This window comes from Chrysemys picta, unplaced genomic scaffold (assembly GCF_011386835.1).
Source record: "Chrysemys picta bellii isolate R12L10 unplaced genomic scaffold, ASM1138683v2 scaf313, whole genome shotgun sequence".
In the NCBI taxonomy this organism is placed as follows: Eukaryota; Metazoa; Chordata; order Testudines; family Emydidae; genus Chrysemys; species Chrysemys picta.
In genome coordinates, this window is record NW_027053020.1 from 22,343 (window position 1) to 42,138 (window position 19,796).

At 45.7% G+C, this 19,796-nt stretch overlaps 1 long non-coding RNA gene across 1 annotated transcript; it reads right to left on the reverse strand.

Moving 5' to 3' along the window:
• Positions 1-4,606: 4,606 nt before the first annotated feature.
• Positions 4,607-13,757, reverse strand: LOC135978572 (uncharacterized). Its single transcript, XR_010595970.1, has 2 exons — positions 13,590-13,757; positions 4,607-7,909 (listed from the first exon to the last, which is right to left on the reverse strand). It is a non-coding gene; the product is annotated as an uncharacterized LOC135978572 (long non-coding RNA).
• Positions 13,758-19,796: the final 6,039 nt, after the last annotated feature.

Sequence of the window (19,796 nt, forward strand, 5' to 3'; positions counted from 1 at the left end):
CTCACTGCACTGGATATTGCAGGTTGGTCACAGTCTTTCATCTGCAGGCTTTTCCTCTTCCCCTCAGGACAGTCTCTTCATCTCCAGCTTTCTTGTTGCCTTCAGCGTAGGTAGGGGAGAAGAGAAAGGATGAAGCATGTGGCCACTGTGTTGTATTTTATACCCTTGGTCCATGTGCTTGGAGAAAACGAGTCCAGGCATGTCTGGTGGGCATTGCTGAGTCCCTAGAGCAATTCTCTGGTGTGGCCTTGTGCAAGTGAGTCATTGCATTGTAGTTCCCTTGCTGGACAATGGCTATTGATGGTTGTTTGACACCCACCCTGATGTTGGTTAGCTCCTTTGTTCTTGTCTCTGGGGATCTAATATCTGGGCTATTCCCCAGCGTATTTTAGTGGCAACCAGATAACCCAATATCATGACTTCATATGCACTAATGATACACATATTTTGATAGAACAATGGCTTTCAGCAGATCATAATGGAAAATGGACATACCCCAGCCTTTGTGGCGGGAGGGATAGCTCAGTGGTTTGAGCATTGGCCTGCTAAACCCAGGATTGTGAGTTCAATCCTTGAGGGGGCCATTTAGGGATCTGGGGCAAAAATCTGTCTGGGGATTGGTCCTGCTTTGAGCAGGGGGTTGGACTAGATGACCTCCTGAGGTCCCTTCCAACCCTGATATTCTATGATAACCTTTCCCCAATACCTCTCCTGGCATGATTTAGATGAAATATCACAATCCTATATATACAATGACTATGGGGGTTACAGGGTGCTCCCCCCGAGATATAGAATGTCACAATAGTGTGCTCTGTTTGGTTGGAGCACCGTATGCTGAGCCTAGCTGCTAGGCAAGGCCGAGAGCTTCTTAACCAGGCTTGGACCCCCAAGTCCTTTAGCGCTGCATCACCCCTTAGCGAGGAGCTAGCGAACAGAAGCAGCTAACTGGGGAGTTTTGTGAGGGAGTCTGGGGGGAAGGGGCTAGATACACTTCATTAACTTTCTTTAAACTTAAGGCAATAAACACCCCTGATAAAAACAACAATAAAGGAAACAGTTGCAGGATTAAAAAGAGAATGCAGACAGAAGTTCAGCAACAGAGTGGGGGCTGTCCAGTTTATTGCACTGAGTGCAGCATGTATGATTACCTGCCCGATGGGTGGGTGACATACGTGTGCATTCGGTACAAGGAGCTTCTGGCCCTCAGACACGTGTATGGGCTTTGGAGGCCAGAGTGGCTGAACTGGAGGCGCTAAGGGAGACAGAGAGGTACATAGATGAGACATTCCGGGACACAGTAGAATGGTCCCATCCCCGGTCCGACAGCCCCTGTGCTGTTGAGGAGGATGAAAGTCTCAGGGAAGGAGAACATCCAACTGGAGCAGAGGGAAATGATCCCAGAGTTGGGACCCTCCTCCCAGATGATGTCATGGTATCCTCATACTGAGGATACCCTTCTGGGGGCGGGATCTCCAGTTATTAGGAAGAGACAGGTAATAGTAATGGAGGATTCAGTCATTAGAGACATAGCTGGGTTTGTGATGACCGGGAGAACTGCATGGTGCCTTGCCTGCCTGGTGCAAAGATTGCAGATCTCTCGAGACATCTAGGTAAAGGTGTGTGGGTGTGGGTGTGTGTCTTAATCCCAAACTAAAATTTTCTACAGACAATGACTTGTTTATACTGCTCTATATACTATCCACTGAACTGTAAGCACAATATTTATATTCCAATTGATTTATTTTATAATTATATGGTAGAAATGCAAAAGTCAGCACTTTTTCAGTAATAGTGTGCTGGGAGGTTTTTGTATTGTTATGTCTGATTTTGTAAGCAAGTACGGTACTTTTTAAGTGAGGTGAAACTTGAGGGTACACAAGACAAATCAGACTCCTGAAAGGGATACAGTAATCTGGAAAGGTTGAGAGCCAATGCCTTAGGGGAGGTCTATTAATGGAAATTCTCTATATCCAAGTAAGGAGGAGAGGATGGACTATGATAAAATATGGGTAGGATCTGATGAGAAATGGTGAAATGAAAGAATTCCATTCAATTACATCACATAATGGTAGACAGTGACAATTTTTTAAAATGCTTATATACAAATGCTAGAAGTCTAAATACTAAGATGGGTGAACTAGGGTGCCTCGTATTAAATGAGGATATAGATATAACAGGCATCACAGAAACTTGGGGGAATGAGGATAATCAGTGGGACACAGTAATACCAGGGTATAAAATTTATTGGAAGGACAGAACTGGTCATGCTGGTGGTGGAGCGGCACTATATGTGAAAGAAAGCATGGAGTCAAATGAAGTAAAAATCTTAAACGAACCAAACTGTACCATAGAATCTCTATGGATAGAAATCCCATGCTTGGATAAAAAGAATATAGCGGTAGGGATATACTACGGATCACCTGACCAGGATGGTGATAGTGACCGTGAAATGCTCAGGGAGATTAAAGAGGCTATAAAAATTAAAAAAATCAATAATAAAGGGGGATTTCAACTATCCCCATATTGACTGGGTACATGTCATCTCAGGACGGGATGCGGAGAGAAAGTTTCTTAACACCTTAAATGACTGATTCTTGGAGCAGCTAGTCCTGGAACCCCTAAGAGGAGAGGCAATTCTTGATTTAGTCCTAAAAGGAACGTGGGATCTGGTCCAAGAGGTGCTTGATAACAATGCCCATAACATAATAAAATTTAACATCCCGAGGCGGAGAGAGAGGGAGAAACCACAGCAGCCCAACATGGGAGCATTTAATTTCAGAAAGGGGAGCTACACAAAGGAAGTTAGTTAAACAGAAATTAAAAGGTACAGCGCCAAAAGTGAAATCCCTGCAAGCTGCATGGAAACTTTTTAAAGACACCCTAATAGAGGCTAAATTTAAATGTATATCCCAGATTAAAAAACATAAGAGAACCAAAAAATTGCCATCGTGGCTAAATAACAAAGTAAAAGACGCAGTTAGAGGCAAAAAGGCATCCTTTAAAAAGTGGAAGTTAAAGCCTATTGAGGAAAATAGAAACTCTGGCAAGTGAAGTGTAAAAATACAATTAGGAAGGCAAAAAAAAAAAAAGAAGAAGAAGAAGAATTTGAAGAACAGCTAGCCAAAGACTCAAAAACTAACAGCAAAAAAAAAATGTTTTTGAGTACATCAGAGGCAGGAAGCCTGCTGAACAACCAGTAGGGCCACTGGACAATCACTGGAAATGCTAAAGGAGCACTCAAAAATTATAAGGCCATTGCGGAGCAACTAAATGAATTCTTTGCATCAGTCTTCACGGCTGAGGATATGAGCAGGGCCGGCTCTGACTTTTGCCGCCCCAAGCAAAAAAAAAAAAAAACCTGCGGCGTGCCCGGAGCAGCAAAGCAGGAAAAACAAACAAAAAACCTGCGGGGCGGCCAGAGCCATGGTGCAGGGGGACTCCCTGCACTGCAGACGTGCCCCCACTAGCAGTGAGGAGGGGGAGGGAGTGGGGGGAGAGAGAGAGAAGGGGGTTGGCCAGGGCTTCAGCGGGGCACTCGCCACGCAGACCCGACCGCCGCGCCACCTGCCGGGAGGACTCCACGCCGCTCCGGTCTGCAGGGAGGAAAGGATGCGGGATGCCCTGCCGGGCTTGCTACAGACCTGGCACCGGCTGGGGCAGATGGAGCGTGCAGCCCGCTCCCAGTGGGGCGCTCCCCTCCTCCGTGCCGCCACCCCCTACAGGGCAGCCGGAGTGGCGAACAACAATCAAAAAAAAAAAGCAGCCATGCCGCCCTAGGATTGGACAGAATGCTGCCCTGTAGAATCTGCCACCCCAAGCACGAGCTTGCTCGGCTGGTGCCTGGAGCCGGCTCTGGATATGAGGGAGGTTCCCAAATCTGAGCCATTCTTTTTGGGTGACAAATCGGAGTAACTGTCCCAGATTGAGGTGTCATTAGAGGAGGTTTTGGAACAAATTGATAAATTAAACAGTAATAAGTCAGCGGAACCAGATGGTAGTCGCCCAACAGTTCTGAAGGAACTCAAATGTGAAATTGCAGAAGTGCTAACTGTGGTATGTAACCTATCACTTAAATTAGCTTCTGTACTAGATGACCAGAGGGTGGCTCATGTGATGCCAATTTTTAGAAAAGGCTCCAGAGGCGATCCCAGCAATTACAGGCCAGTAAGCCTAACTTCAGTACCAAACAAATTGGTTGAAACTTTGAGGGGGGTCAACAAGCATGTGGACAAGGGGGATCCAGTGGATATAGTGTACTTAGATTTTCAGAAAGCCTTTGACAAGGTTCCTCACCACAGGTTCTTAAGCAAAGTAAGCTGTCATGGGATAAGAGAGAAGGTCCTCTCATGGATTGGCAACTGGTTAAAAGATAGGAAACAAAGGGTAGAAACAAATGGTCAGTTTTCAGGATGGAGAGAGGTAAATAGTGGTGTCTGCCAGGGATCTGTACTGGGACCAGTACTGTTCAACGTATTCATAAATGATCTGGAAAAAGGGGTAAACAGTGAGGGGCAAAATTTGCAGATGATACAAAACTACTCAAGATAGTTAAGTCCAAAGCAGACTGCAAAGAGTTACAAAGTGAAGGACATAAATCCACACCGTGTAGAGGTCAAAGCATAGGGGTTTATTACACACAGCGCTGGCGGAGTGTCACCTGGCTTATTAGGCTCAGAGACACTGTCAATTAATTGATTACAATGAAATATATAGATTTTCCATGGGCGGGGGAAAGTGACGGGGTAGGCAGTTCCACACCCCGGGATAGGTTTTGCAGCAAGACAAGATAGCACAATAGCCAATGGTTAAAAGGTTACACAATGTCTCCGCCCATGGTCTCAAGTTAGCAAATTAACATTTGATTAATACTTTGATAAAATGTTATTAGTATAAAATATATATGTTGAATTCTGATTTGGGGTCCATAGGAATGGAGTAACTCCTTTGATTGTCCGACAGGTACATGTCTAGGGGATAAAGCAAAGAAACAGTGAAAGCATATGAAAATAGAGATTGTCTCCTTTATGTCTTAAGGCAGGGCATTGGTCCCTTGAAAGGGAGGTGGAAGGGTGCCATATCATTATAGTGACATGTGCCAATATTTCATAAACTCAAGGTTGGATCTGTGGGAAGACTGTTTTCCCTTCAGGAGAAACACAATAGGAACAGGGATCCTTTGTTCAATTTGAAACATTGGATGAAACATAATTATTCAGTTATTGCTTCAACATCTGGCATTTCTACTGACCAAGCAGATCTTAGTAAAGGCAATGTTATTTTGTTTACCCCAGCTTTCTCGTAGCTGATCACTATTAGCTAGGCCTCTGGTCTCCAGACCAAACTCTGGACTTCGGGTCTGAAAAAGAGCTGGCACAATCCATATATACCAGGTTGTTATATAACATGCACATGGATTTTAACCCTTCAGTCCCTCCTCTTGACCCTAGGGTTCCCTAACCCGCCAGGTCAAATATACCAATTTTAATGTACTCAGCCTACTGCGGAGTCGCCGATAAAGCACCAGTACCATCAGGAATGTTAGGATAGACAATCCACACATAACTTGACAAAATAACACCCAGATCCATCCCCAGGGGACCTTGTCACCCGAGATGGCATCGCCCATAATCATTGCTTTAACCTTCACTGCCTGGTTCCTTGCCTTTGAGTACTTCACATCGGCCTGGTCCACGGTTTCTCCTATCTGAGTGTACCTCAGACGGCCTTCCCCAATATGCCTCTGGGCCTCGGCCACCAACTCCTCGATCTTCGCCTGCAGGGCCTGTAGACCCTCCTCTAGATACTTACTGCCGTAGTGCCATTCCGGATCCCATGTTAGGTTACCCATCATTGGCGGAGTACGGTGGAGCCGCGTCCCGTCAACAGTCAGGGTTGACCTTCGGGGGACCGTCATGCACACGGATGGATGTCTTGAGGGGCAGGGCTTTCCATTTAGCTCGATGGAGTGGTTCTGGGCAGTCACACACTAGTAGGTACCGTTCATCTGGACCAGCTCCGTGTGCGCCAGTTTCTCAGTAATGGCCACTTCGAACCTAGACAGATTCGTTAGAACATTATATGGACATGTACACAGAATTTCCTTATCAGAATGGGTGCAACATTCACTAGGATACAATGCTCTCCCTGCGACCTCAGCGTATGCAACGCCTTCTATTTTAATAACATGACCCCTTCTCCATACTGGCAGGGAGGTCACCATCCTAGCTTGTTGCAAATGAGGGATGCCTAAAGGTACCAGAAGGCTAAAGAGTATACTGTTACCTGTCCAAACTGGTCTTTGGACTCTCATTGATTCTCTGTTTCCCCATGCCCACGGAGGGGTACTGGGGAGATAGGGTCCCACCACTTCCATAAGGGCTGGATGGACCCGGCCATCAAGGAGATCGGTTACAATTCCTTGTGTGGTGATAGCCAAAGTTTGTCCTGCTCTCCAACAACTTTCCTCCAGTGCCTTTATTTTAGTCCCATTTATTAGCAGGCTGGTGACTTCTTGACCCAGGTATTTTGTTATATCTAATGAGGTGGATACAGAGTTTGACAGATCCTTTAAGCTATCTAGGATCAATTGACTGGCCTTAGTAGTATCCAGTCCTCCCCGGGCATTAGAAATTACAGCGTCAGCCAACCTTGATTCCAGCCGGTCCCTCCTCTCAGCTTGGCGTGCTATGGTATAGGAGTTGCCAACAGAATTACCTGCACCAAACCATCCTGCAAGGGTATCTAGTAATCCCCTCTTCTGTCTAGTTAAGCGCTCACCAATTTGGTTTGTTAGGCTAGTAATGTTTCTACTCATTCGAGGCCTGACCTTTGCACATTGTCTGTTCACTTCCTCTAAAGGAATACGCACCTTGACCCTGTAAGTGTGGAATACCACCGAGGTGAGGATCGGTAGAGCTGGTCCTATCAGTATCAGTCCTGGTTTTGGAACAGGGATTTGTTCAGGACATGACACACAATCGGGTGGTTCCACTCTGTCTCTGATAACCCGGTTAATTGTTACCAGTCGTGGACATTCTAATTTGGGCCATCGTTTAACAAATGTATGCCATGCCTTTGGGGTTACCTCCGTTCGGGCTTTAAGTGGTAAGCCCCATCCTGATTCAACAGGCCCAACCTCCACTGGTACCATGTCAGTATAATTGGCACATAATCGTTCATGAGTGTTTGGTTTCTTTCCCACAAAATCCCACACAAATTCCAGTATCGAGGTCTGTGTGTTTCCTCCCAAACCATCGTGGCAATATGCCATGTGATCAAATGAGGGATAACCCAAGACTTTGTAGTCCCCTTCACTAGTAGTACGCAGCTGTCCCCCTTTAAAGGTAACTCGGACACTGGTTGCATTAAGTATAGACACTGTCCCTCTAAGAGGGCCACAACATCGTCTAAGAGCGTCACCCTGTTCAAAGGGGTAGCTTATACACTTCCATGATTCCTTCCAAATGCCTCCATGAAACTCCATAATCTCTGGTACTTGACACCAGCGAATAACAGGGCAGTCAGCTGTTATCAAAATTGTAATGTTACTAGCCTCCCTGTTGTTATGAGCATCAGTGTATGATTTTATTTGGACCTTCTTGCGTTCTACTGTGTGCTCATGTCCTAACCACAGTGCCACCTTTACTTCTGGCCAAACTTGTTTATTGGCCACTGCACGTGTCTTGCAAAAGCTAAGTGTTTCCTTAGTGCGGCAATTAAAACGAAGCAAACCCGGAGGAGGGGGGTTAGTGACCCATTCCCAGTCCTCCTTTTCACATGGCATACTACTTGCGTCCTTCCTCATGCACCACATGGACAGCAGGAGCCACAGCAGAAGCCTCCCCATGGTCGTTCTGGTTGTCCTGGTCACCCTTCAGTCCTTCCTCTTGTTGTTTTCCTGTAGAGACACCTGTGGAAATGTCGTTAGTATTGACAGATACTGATTCAAACAATTTTAACTGATTTTGGTGACGCCAAAATGTTCCCAATTTTCCCCCAATCTTTGCACATGTATTAGTAGTCAGAAGGACCCTCATAGGGCCTTGCCATCTTGGCTTTAAAATTCCTTTAACCTCTGGGTAAATGCGACACATTACCAAATCCCCAACTTTAAATGCAGGTTTGTCCAGACTGCTATTATCATCCAGCTGGGTTTGATTTTCCTTCACCTGATTATATAAATCCTTCAACTCTCTGTCCAATGCCTTGATGTAGTTTTGCAGCCTGTCTGCAAAAAGCCCTGACTCCCCCGCAGGGAGGATCACAGTGCTAGGCATTCTCATTGCTCTTCCTGTCATTAGCTCAAAGGGTGTCAATTGAGTCAGCCTATTTGGGCTGCCTCTAATTCGGTACAATACAGCAGGAAGCATACGAGCCCACCCTTCTCCTGTATCCAGTACTGCTTTTGTTAAGGCTGTTTTCATTGTTCTATTCATTCTTTCCACCATTCCCGAGCTTTCAGGGTGGTATGGTATATGGAATCTTTGCTTTATTCCCAGTGCCTTGCATGCCTCCTTCATTACTCGCCCTGTAAAGTGAGTTCCTTGGTCAGAGTCTGTTGACAGTGGTAAACCCCATCTGGGTATTATTTCTTCTGTTAGGATTCGAGCTACTGTTGTAGCAGTACAATTCTTGGTTGGGAATGCCTTTACCCATCGGGTAAAAGTGTCAATAATTACCAAAATGTAAGTGTACCCTCTGCTTTGTGGCAAGGGTCCAGTAAAATCAATTTGCAAATTTTGCCATGGTCCCTCTGGTCGTGGTTGGTGATTTAGAGGCACCTTTTTCCTTCTACCCACATTCACTTGTGCACATGTTACACATCTTTTGAGAAATTGCAAAGCATCTTTTTTCATGGCTGGCCACCACCAGTATTCCAAGGCGGCCCTCATTTGTCTCCACCCCAGATGAGCCGGAGAGTGGATGGCATGGAGCAGTAGAGCCCGTATGCACTCCGGGGCTACCAGCTCCTTCCCCCCTGGCCCATACCAGAGGTGATTTTTATATACACAGCCTTGTTTTTCCAATTTACTTTTTTCTTCTGGGCTTATGGTTGCATATAGTTTTCTTAAATTCACTTCCTCTTCTGGCACTCTAGCCGCACAAATCTTAATAGGACTTGCTTGTGCAATTTCTTTGGCACGTTTATCTGCCCAATAATTTCCTTTTTGTTCCTCACTTGAGATCTTACTGTGGGCTTTTATCTTTACTACTGCTAGTTCTGATGGTAGTTTGGCAGCTTTTGTTAGTCTTTGAACTGCTTCCATATTATTAATCGGCTTGCCAGTTGTTGTTATAAAACCTCTGCGTGACCACACGTCCATGTAGTCATGCACAACTCCAAATGCATATCTGCTGTCTGTATATACAGTGAGCTTCTTGCCTTCCCCCACTCTTAAAGCTTCTGTGAGGGCTGTTAGCTCCGCTTCTTGTGCTGACTTTGATCCTTCCATCTGACCTGACGCTATCACCGTCCCATTACTGAGTACCACTGCCCATCCGGTGTGTGGCACTCCATTTTCATACTTTCTTGATCCTTCTACATACAAAACTATATCTGGATTCTCTAATGGCTCTTCTTTAATTCTTCCTAACACTTCCTCTTCTCTATCTATAAGACATTCGTGTACCTCTCCCTCTATGTTCAGACATTCGGCTACATTCATTCCCTTGTCTCTTACTATGGAGAAGTTAGGGTTTTGCAAGCACAATGTTGATTCCCACTGACTCCTGCGGGCATCTGTTACAGATCTTAGTCGCCTGGTGTTGAGGAGATCGATAAGTGTATGGGGTGTATGAAGCACTAATTTCCCCATGAAAGTGTATGATTCACAAGCTTTCACAGCCCACGTAGCACAATCTAGAGCTGCTACGCACTCCGGTAATCCCTGGGATACAGGGGGTCTTATGGTAGATGGGGATGCTACCGGACGCTGTCTATCTCAGTGAAGCTGAGTTAGTACTGCAGAATACTGGGTCCCGCTATGGCTACAGTAAAGGTGGAACGGCTTTCCCATATCGGGTAAGCCCAGGCTGGGGGCGGAGGCTAAAGCCTGTTTTATTTTTATAAATGCCTCCTCTTGCTCTGTGCCCCATATTACTAACTCATTTGCAGGCTTTCCCCCCCTAGTGAGGTTTTGAATTGGTTCCACCATCTCTGAGTACTCCGGTATATAGGTTCTACAGAAATTAAGGAGTCCCAGGACTTTTCGGACTTCCTTAACTGTCCGTGGTTTCTTTAACCCTCGAATTGCTTGCTTTCTGTCTATTGTGAGTGCCTTTTCTCCCTGTGATATGTTATGCCCTAGATATAAAACTTGCTGCTGTTGCAATTGGGCTTTCTTTGGGCTTAATTTAAATCCTGCCTCGCGAAGATACATGAACAGTCTGTTTAGGGTTTTTAAATGGTCCTTTTCATTTGAACTGGCAATTAGCAAATCATCCACATACTGCAGTATCACAGTATCCCCTTCCAAAGGCACTTGTGCTATTACTTCTGCCATTGTCCTGTGGAATATGGAGGGAGAATTATGGAACCCCTGAGGTACTCGGGTCCAAGTGTACTGCTGGTCTCCTACTGTAAATGCAAATTTCTCCTGACTTTCCTTTGCAAGGGGAATACTCCAAAATCCATTAGCTACGTCCAGGACTGAGAATATTAAATGTCCTGGTGTTAGCAAATTAAGAATCGTGGCAGGGCTTGCCACAATAGGATGTGCCTTTGGAGTCACCCGGTTAAGGTGGGTGTAGTCTATAGTTAACCTCCAGGTCCCGTCTGGCTTCCTGACGGGCCAAATTGGGGAATTAGTTGTGGAGGTGGTTTTTCTAATCACCCCTCTGGATTCCAAATTAGTGACTATACCTTTAACTGCCTCTAAGGCTTCCGGTTTAATTGGGTACTGCCTGTGGGCTTTGTGAGTTGGTCCTTCTACAGATATAGGCTTCATGTTTACTAGCCCACAATCTTGTTTATCTGTTGCCCACACTTCAGGGTGAAGGGAACACAGGGTTTCTACTGGGCTCTCCCCCCACTCTGGTATTATTACTTTATTACTGGCAATTATGGCTATATTTTGAGATGATCTTTCCTGTTTGGACCCTTTGGCCCATTCAATGCAGATAGCTCTGGGGTTGATTACTCCCCCGAGCTCCTTAAGGAGATCTATGCCGCAAATTGTGTCTCCTTGCTCGGGGCAAACCCAGATTTGACTGACTGTGACCATATCCTCGAATTCTATTTCTACTGGCTGGCTAAGGGTTGCTTTTAATCTTCCCCCTCCCACCCCTTCAATCCATATTGTTCTACGGGTGAGGGGGAGATCTTGGCTGGTTATCGATACCGAGGCTCCTGTGTCTATTAACATACTGCACGGTCGGCCCCCCACTCGTGTGTTAAGAAACATCCTGGGGTCGCCTTCGGTTCCAGCCACAGAGGCCGCTGATACCTATTTGCTAGCCAGGAGTTTGAGCAACTCCTGGATTTGTTTATCCTTATCTTGTTCTTGGGTACTAATTGTATTGGTTTTATTTTGCTTGTATGGCCACTGCCCTTCCTTACCCCCTCCGGGGTAGAAGCAGTTGTCCTGTAAGTGGCCGCTCCTTTTACAATTATTGCATGTTTTGATTTTATTTTTACTTTTACAGTCACGTGCCAGATGTCCAGGCTTATTGCACGTGAAGCAGGTAGTGGTTTTGACTGCATGCACAGCTACCACTTCTTCAGAGGGGGCGGTTGCTGCTACCTTCCTCTTTTTTCTGTTTTCTACTTCTGTGGCCCATTTCATTACTGCTGAGTATGTTTCTCCCACTGAGATGCCTAATGCCAGGACTGCTTGGTGATCTGCAGACAGCCCCTCCTTTAGGATTTGAAGGAATACATCATGGTCTCGGGATGTTATATTCTCCAGACCTGAATAAGCTCGGAATGCATTCCATTTCTTTTCAGCATAGGACATGGCAGACTCCCCCTTCTGCTGAACCACAGACTGCAGAGCCCCCCAGTTAGTGGTCTGGGCTCCTAGAACAACAGATAGTGCATTCCTAAATTCTGTTACAGTGCCTGCGTCTGGGTTTGGGATTCCTGCTGGTTCTTCAGCCTGATCCCCTCCTGCTGGGTTGGGGTTACGATCTTCAGCCCAGCGCCCTGTCTTCCATTTATTATCTAGATTCTCCCACACATCCCTGGGGCACTTGCACTTGACCAGGATGTGAACATCCTTCCTATGGAGGCCATGTATTTCTGTGAGGCCATCCAGCTTGTCCCAGAACTCAGTATTCTTGTTATCACGCTTGAGTTCAGGTAAATCAGACAGTAATGCTTGTTTTTCCTGGGGGGTGAAGGGACGGTAAATTTCAGTTGTTTCTGTTCTAAGTCCCCTTACTGGCTCACCCTCCGCGTTAACGTTTCTGAACCTCCTTAACTGTGTTTTGATTGGAGCCATATGCTGTACTTGCTCCCCTGGGGCAATTAATGCTTGTGGTGCTCCTTTATTATCTCTGTGGGTGCTTAAATTTGGCCTGTCATTTGAAGAAATGTATGGAGGGGGTTCTGATTCCTCCCCTCTGCTTTGTGCTGCTGAGTTTTCCCACAGATAGTTAATCGGCGGAGCGGTGGGCTGGCATATGCCAGGAGTTTGCTCTCCCCCTCCCAATCTGGAGGTGTGTCCCAGACATGATGATTCTTTTTCTCCGGGATCTTTTCCAATTTCCAGACAGTTACATATTTTAGAACATAGGCTCTTATCTCTCAGAGCCTGGTTTTGAGATCTTAACGTTGCAATTTCTTTCTCCTTTATGTTAAGAATATCCAATAAAACTATTACTGCTTTGTCTGTTTTGTCACTTCTCTGATGGTTCCACCAAGTAACTAGATCTGCCTCTGGTCTGGCTGCAGAGTAGTTTGCTTTTTTAGCTGCTGCCTGCCGAGTTTTAACATGTTTATATTCCAAGTACTCTCGAGGACTAATTATTGCCTCTCCTTTTGACGCCATGGGTTTTTCGTCACCCCGGCTGCTGACCTTGAAGGGAACTTGCGTCTTCCCCCCCTAAATGCTTGTCAGCCTTTATGAGGAGTTACTTTTCCCCCTTTTTATGCTATAGTTCCAACTCCCCACAGCCTTGAATTTCATGAGGACGTCTCCCCACCCTTAATACCAAGCGTGTCTTCAATTACACACACATGCCGGACTTATTGGTTGGAGACTTTGTGCTATTCGAAAGCATGTACGTCATATGCCTTGGGGGGGGGCACTCCCCTAGGACTTGCAATGTTACGTGCAATGAGGAAATGGACCACCAGTTTGCACTGCCTACCGCTTGCGTACCCAGCCAATCGTGGGCTTAACTCACGGCCAATCGCTTGCTGGCGGGTTATTCAAGTCCTCCGTAACACACCCCTTAGTTGTTTAAACAGTACATGACCCTCTTGCACAAGTCTTCCCTCCCAAGTGGTACCCTTATTTAACCCCACTGCTTTGACCACATGTGTCTAAGGTCCTTCACACAAATTAAAAAGGAAACAAGATGTGTCTGAAAGGGGATGAGAGACTTCTATCCCTGGCCTAATGAGGTGGTAAAGTAAACATACTCACCTCTTTTGGATTTCAGTCTCAGATCCTCAGCCAGTTCACAAACTTGTATCCCGGACGAGCCCCCAAACTGAAGGACATAAATCCACACCGTGTAGAGGTCAAAGCATAGGGGTTTATTACACACAGCGCTGGCGGAGTGTCACCTGGCTTATTAGGCTCAGAGACACTGTCAATTAATTGATTACAATGAAATATATAGATTTTCCATGGGCGGGGGAAAGTGACGGGGTAGGCAGTTCCACACCCCGGGATAGGTTTTGCAGCAAGACAAGATAGCACAATAGCCAATGGTTAAAAGGTTACACAATGTCTCCGCCCATGGTCTCAAGTTAGCAAATTAACATTTGATTAATACTTTGATAAAATGTTATTAGTATAAAATATATATGTTGAATTCTGATTTGGGGTCCATAGGAATGGAGTAACTCCTTTGATTGTCCGACAGGTACATGTCTAGGGGATAAAGCAAAGAAACAGTGAAAGCATATGAAAATAGAGATTGTCTCCTTTATGTCTTAAGGCAGGGCATTGGTCCCTTGAAAGGGAGGTGGAAGGGTGCCATATCATTATAGTGACATGTGCCAATATTTCATAAACTCAAGGTTGGATCTGTGGGAAGACTGTTTTCCCTTCAGGAGAAACACAATAGGAACAGAGATCCTTTGTTCAATTTGAAACATTGGATGAAACATAATTATTCAGTTATTGCTTCAACATCTGGCATTTCTACTGACCAAGCAGATCTTAGTAAAGGCAATGTTATTTTGTTTACCCCAGCTTTCTCGTAGCTGATCACTATTAGCTAGGCCTCTGGTCTCCAGACCAAACTCTGGACTTCGGGTCTGAAAAAGAGCTGGCACAATCCATATATACCAGGTTGTTATATAACATGCACATGGATTTTAACCCTTCACAAAGGGATCTCACAAAACTGGGTAACAAAATTGCAGATGCAATTCTATATTGATAAATGCAAAGTAATGCACATTGGAAAATATAATCCCAGCTACACATACAAAATCATGGAGTCTAAATTAGCGGTTACCACTCAAGCAAGAGATCTTGGAGTCATTGTGGATAGTTCTCTGAAAACATCCACTCGATGTGCAGCAGCAGTCAAAAAAGCGAACAGAATGTTGTGAATCATTAGGAAAGGGATAGATAACAAGACAGAAAATATCATAATGCCACTATATAAATCCATGGTACGCGCACATCTTGAATCTGTGTGGAGATGTGGTTGCCCAATCTCAAAAAAGATGTATTAGAAATGGACATGGTACAGAAATCGGCAACAAAAATGATGAGGGGTATGGAACAGCTTCCATATGAGGAGAGATTAATAAGACTGGGACTTTTCAGGTTGGAAAAGAGATGACTAAGGGGGAAATATGATAGAGGTCTCTAAAATCATGACTGGTGTGGAGAAAGTGAATAAGGAAGTGTTATTTACTCCTTCTCATAACACATTTCACCAAATGAAATTAATAGGTAGTAGGTTTAAAACAAACCAAAGGAAGTATTTCTTCACACAACACACAGTCAGTCTGTGGAACTCTTTGCCAGAGAATTCTGTGAACGTCGAGACTATAACTAGATAAGTTCATGGAGGAAGTCTATCGATGGCTGTTAACCGGGATGGGATGGTGTCCCTTGCGTCTGTTTTCCAGAAGCTGGGGATGGGCGACAGGGGATGATCACTTGATGATTACCTGTTCTGTTCATTCCCTCTGGGGCACCTGGCATTGGCCACTGTCAGAAGACAGGACACTGGACTAGATGGATCATTGGTCTGACCCAGTATGGCCGGTCTCATGTTCTTATGGACTTGTCATCCAGTCATCGCAAGGCCCTCTATAAACATTCTGGTATCAGTCCGGCTCCGTAAGATGGAACAGGATCTAGGTCCTGTCTTCAGTACTTAGTGGATCCCAATTCCAATGATATCTGAGCCCCTCGCAATCTCTTAACGTATTTATGTTCACGACATCCCTGAGATGAACGGCAGGGCTGTTATTCTCATTGACCAGATGGTGAAGTGAGGCACAGGGAAGCTATGTGACTTGCCCAGGGTGACAGAGGGAGTCTCTGCTGGAGAACGGAATTTTGTCTGGGTCTCCCAAGTCCTAGGCTAGTGCCCCACAGCAGCTCTCCAACTTACAAAGGGGGACACCAAAGCACAGGCTGGGAAAGTGACTTAAAAGTTCAGTTACACAGTGAGTCAAAGGAACTAAGAAATGAATTCAAATTTACAGTGAAATTAGGGAAGAAAAGAGGGCAGATTTTGTTGCACAGAGCATGAGGCAGAACCTTTTAAACAAAATCCTTGAGGCTTTTACTTACAACATGCAAGATACCATATTCTGGCCCAGTATGAAAGTACAAGGTGAGTTACTGCAGTATGTGTATAGCACCTAAGGCAAAATACCGAAGAATCAACAATTGTGTAGGCACCCAGTAGCTTTTCATGGCACCCCACGGTGCATAGAAACGCCCTGAGATAGAATAAATAGTTGCCAAAAGAAAAGTAATTTACTTGTTTTGCTCTCTTAAATGGCACAACTTCAACAGTTTCTTATGAGTTTAGTTCTTAATGAGCATCCACACTAGGGAAAACAGGTGTGCTTTTATTACATGCTAGCCAGGGCCAGCTCCAGGGTTTTGGCCACTCCAAGCAGCCAAAAAAAAAAAAAAGGCCGCGATCACGATCTGCGTTGGCAATTCAGTGGGAGGTCTTTCGCTCCGAGCGGGAGTGAGGGACTGTCCGCCGAATTGCCGCCAAATAGCTGGACGTGCCGCCCCTCTCCGGAGCGGCCGCCTCAAGCACCTGCTTGCCAGGCTGGTGCCTGGAGCCGGCCCGGATGCTAGCTGACCTGGTAAAATCTCAGTGAGGACAAGGCAGTTTGTAGTTTTCACATGCGTTAGCAGTCGCAGGTAATCTCAACCCAAGAGTTTATCTTGAGTTGCTAACGTGTTAAAACTACACTTGTCTTGTCTTCACTAGGACTTTATTTTGTGTTAGTTCATGGTAGAAACACACTTTGTATTCCCATGTGAAGACAAGGCCTCAGAGAATCAGCTGCAATGCATGAATCACCGAATCCTGTACATTTGCAGCAAGCTGGAGTTTCTCACAAAACACAACCCCCTTTCTGAACTAGTGCAAATCATATGTGTTGCCTAAGAAGCATTTGCAACTGGCAAAAGTGTCTAGATCAGGGGTCGACAACCTTTCAGAAGTGGTGTGCCGAGGTCTTCATTTATTCACTCTAATGTAAGGTTTTGCGTGCCAGTGATACATTTGAACGTTTTTAGAAGATCTCTTTCTATAAGTCTATAATAGATAACTAAACTATTGTTGTATGTAACGTAAATAAGGTTTTAAAAATGTTTAAGAAACTTCATTTAAAATTAAATTAAAATGCAGAGCCCCCCGGACCAGTGGCCCGGACCCGGGCAGTGTTGAGTGCCACTGAAAATCAGCTCGTGTGCCGCCTTTGGCATGTGGGCCATAGGTTGCCTGCCCCGGTCTAGATCAAGGCAAGGTACCCAAGTTCTGTGCCTCGGAATGCTGAACTGTGGGAAAATACTGAATACCATCTTTTCTCCTCCCAAAGAGGGCAGCATTTTCAATTGCAATAGCAACAACAAAGGAAGGCAGGAATAGTATGGAAGAAAGAGCTAGTGAGGATACGTAGGACAACAGTGTGTCAAGAGAGAGCCCAAAAAGATCAATAGAAGGAGAATGGAAGAACAGTTAGAATAAGAACCCAGAGCTAAGAAGTAACCAGCAGGTCTACCTGTACTACACTAGCTATTACGCATGTCTTAAAGCACCATGCTACTCTGGACAGGGACATAAGCAGTATTTGTTAATTAATAACATTTGTGTTGCAAAACCCCAGAGGACTCAGTTTGCTTTCAGAATGTTACGGCACTGAAGCATAAGATACAGTCCAGCCCCTGCCTTCAGGGAGTTCACAAGCCGAGTTATATGGTAGCTTTAGTGAAGAACACATACCCATTAACGCAAGCAGAAGTGTTTGAGTCAGGGAGTCTGATTGCCTTTGAGAAAGCAGGGGGCGGGGGGTGATACGCAGCATGTGGTGATAGACACAGCATCCATTTTTCCTCTGTGTAATGAAAGTCTTAATTTCTCTTTGGGGAAAACATTGCTCTATGCTGGTGGTGTACATTTATTTGTGTGGATAAAAATGAACTTCTTTGTCTGCTACTGGTGGATTTTTAAAAAGCTGATTAAAGTAACAATGTGGGAGTCCACTCTGTGCTGTGACCACTTTCAATAGGCTGGTTAACTACTACTTGCCAGACTGAAGGGCCTTAGAGAGACAAAGGTGGGTGCAGTGATATCTTTTAGTGGACCAACTTGTTGGTGAAAGAAACAAGCTTTCGAGCTATACAGAGCTCTTCCCCAGGTCTGGGGCTATGTCTACACTGGAGACCTTACAGCTGTACCACTGCAGCTGCACTGCTGTAAGGTCTCCCGTGTAGCCGCTCTATACTGGCGGGAGAGCTCTCTCCCATCAGCATAATAAAACCATCCCATGAGTGGCGGTAGCTATGTCAATAGGAGAGCATCTCCCAGCGACATAGTGGTGCTTCTGTCAGTGAAACTTATGTCAGTCAGGCATGTGTTTATTTCACACCCCTGACCGATAAAAGTTTTACCAACAAAGTGCTAGTGTAGACATAGCCTAGGAAAGGTACTTGGTGTCACAGCAAAATACAAGATTGAACGGAGAGTTTAGCCTAAGTAGTTAGCACATAACCTAAGGGACCTTTTTATCGTGCTGTATATTTCAGTATAACCCCCCCCTGCTCTAAATAAGAGCAGTTCTATTCCTCTGCTTCCAAAGTTCTTCTCCTATAGCCATGCTGGTCAGTTTCCCCATGTAGACAGGCCCTGAGGCTCTCCTAGATATACCATGATCCAAGCTGATGGGGGTGAGATCTTTGACATGTTCATTGGTGCTTCATTGGAACAAACTACCGAGGGCAGCGGTGGATTCTCCATCTCTGGATGTCTTCAAGTCCGCAGGCCTTTCTGGGAGATAGACTTAGTCCCACATATGTTATTTGGCTTCCTACGGGGCAAATGGATGAAATTCTATGGCCTGTGTTACACAGGCGGTCAGAATTGTCCCTGCTGCCCTTAAAGCCTAAGAAGCCGTTGTTGCAGCTTAGCCTAGAAAAAGGAAGGGAGGTGGCAAAGGAATGTTTGAGATGACAGCCCCTCCCTAATGAATGGCATATTTTCAGCACTTCAGTAATTTAACTGGGAATCCCGTCTGTCTCTTCTCCGCTGAGGTAGGGCAGACCTGCCCCTCAGAAACACTTGGATTCTAATCTCCTCTGAGGCAGATCTCCAGTCAGATCCCACGCAGCCCAGGAACAGGGGTGAGGGACCCTCCAACACATCCCACGATCGGGGTGCCTTGGGTCAATGATGGGGATGTGCTTGCAAATGCTCTGGAAAGAAAGAGCCACATGGTGATAGATTCAGGCGATAGGAACAAACAGGGCCGCCCAGAGGATTCAGGGGGCCTACCCCGCTCCAGGAGCCCTGAAAAACTCATGGGGGCCCTTGTGGGGCCCGGGGCAAGTTGTGGTCCCCCCCCCCCCCCCCGGGTGGCCCTGGGAACAAACATCTGGAACAGGTATCAGCATGCAGAATATGTGCCTTTCTGGCTCTGGTGAGCTCTGCTCTGCTAGCAGGAATGGGAAGGGGAAGGATTTGGCTGCGCATTCTTCTGTCTGTGCTTCATGAAATGCAGTATTTCCAATTCTCCTTTCAACTGACAAGTCTTGGCTCAAGGGACTTGATTGTGTCAGGTGTACGAGATCAGGCCCTTGAATACAATACATTGCTTGATGAAGGGAAGAAAATGATATATGCCATAGCAGGACAGTGTAAATTTGCAATTCACAGGGTTGACAGTTCCCTTCTGGATCCCTGCTTTTACCCTATGACCTCATTCCCGTTCCTGTTTTCTCTTTTGTTGCCCCCCGTATTTATTTGAGCCCTGGGTCCAGTAGCTCCTCCCCTTAGTCTGGGGGGAGGCTGCCACTGGTCCCGGGAACTCAATACAGTAGAACCTCAAAGTTACAAATGCGCCTCGGGAAATGGAGGTTGTTCCTAACACTGAAGTGTTTGTAGCACTGAACAAAACGTGATGGGTGTTCTTT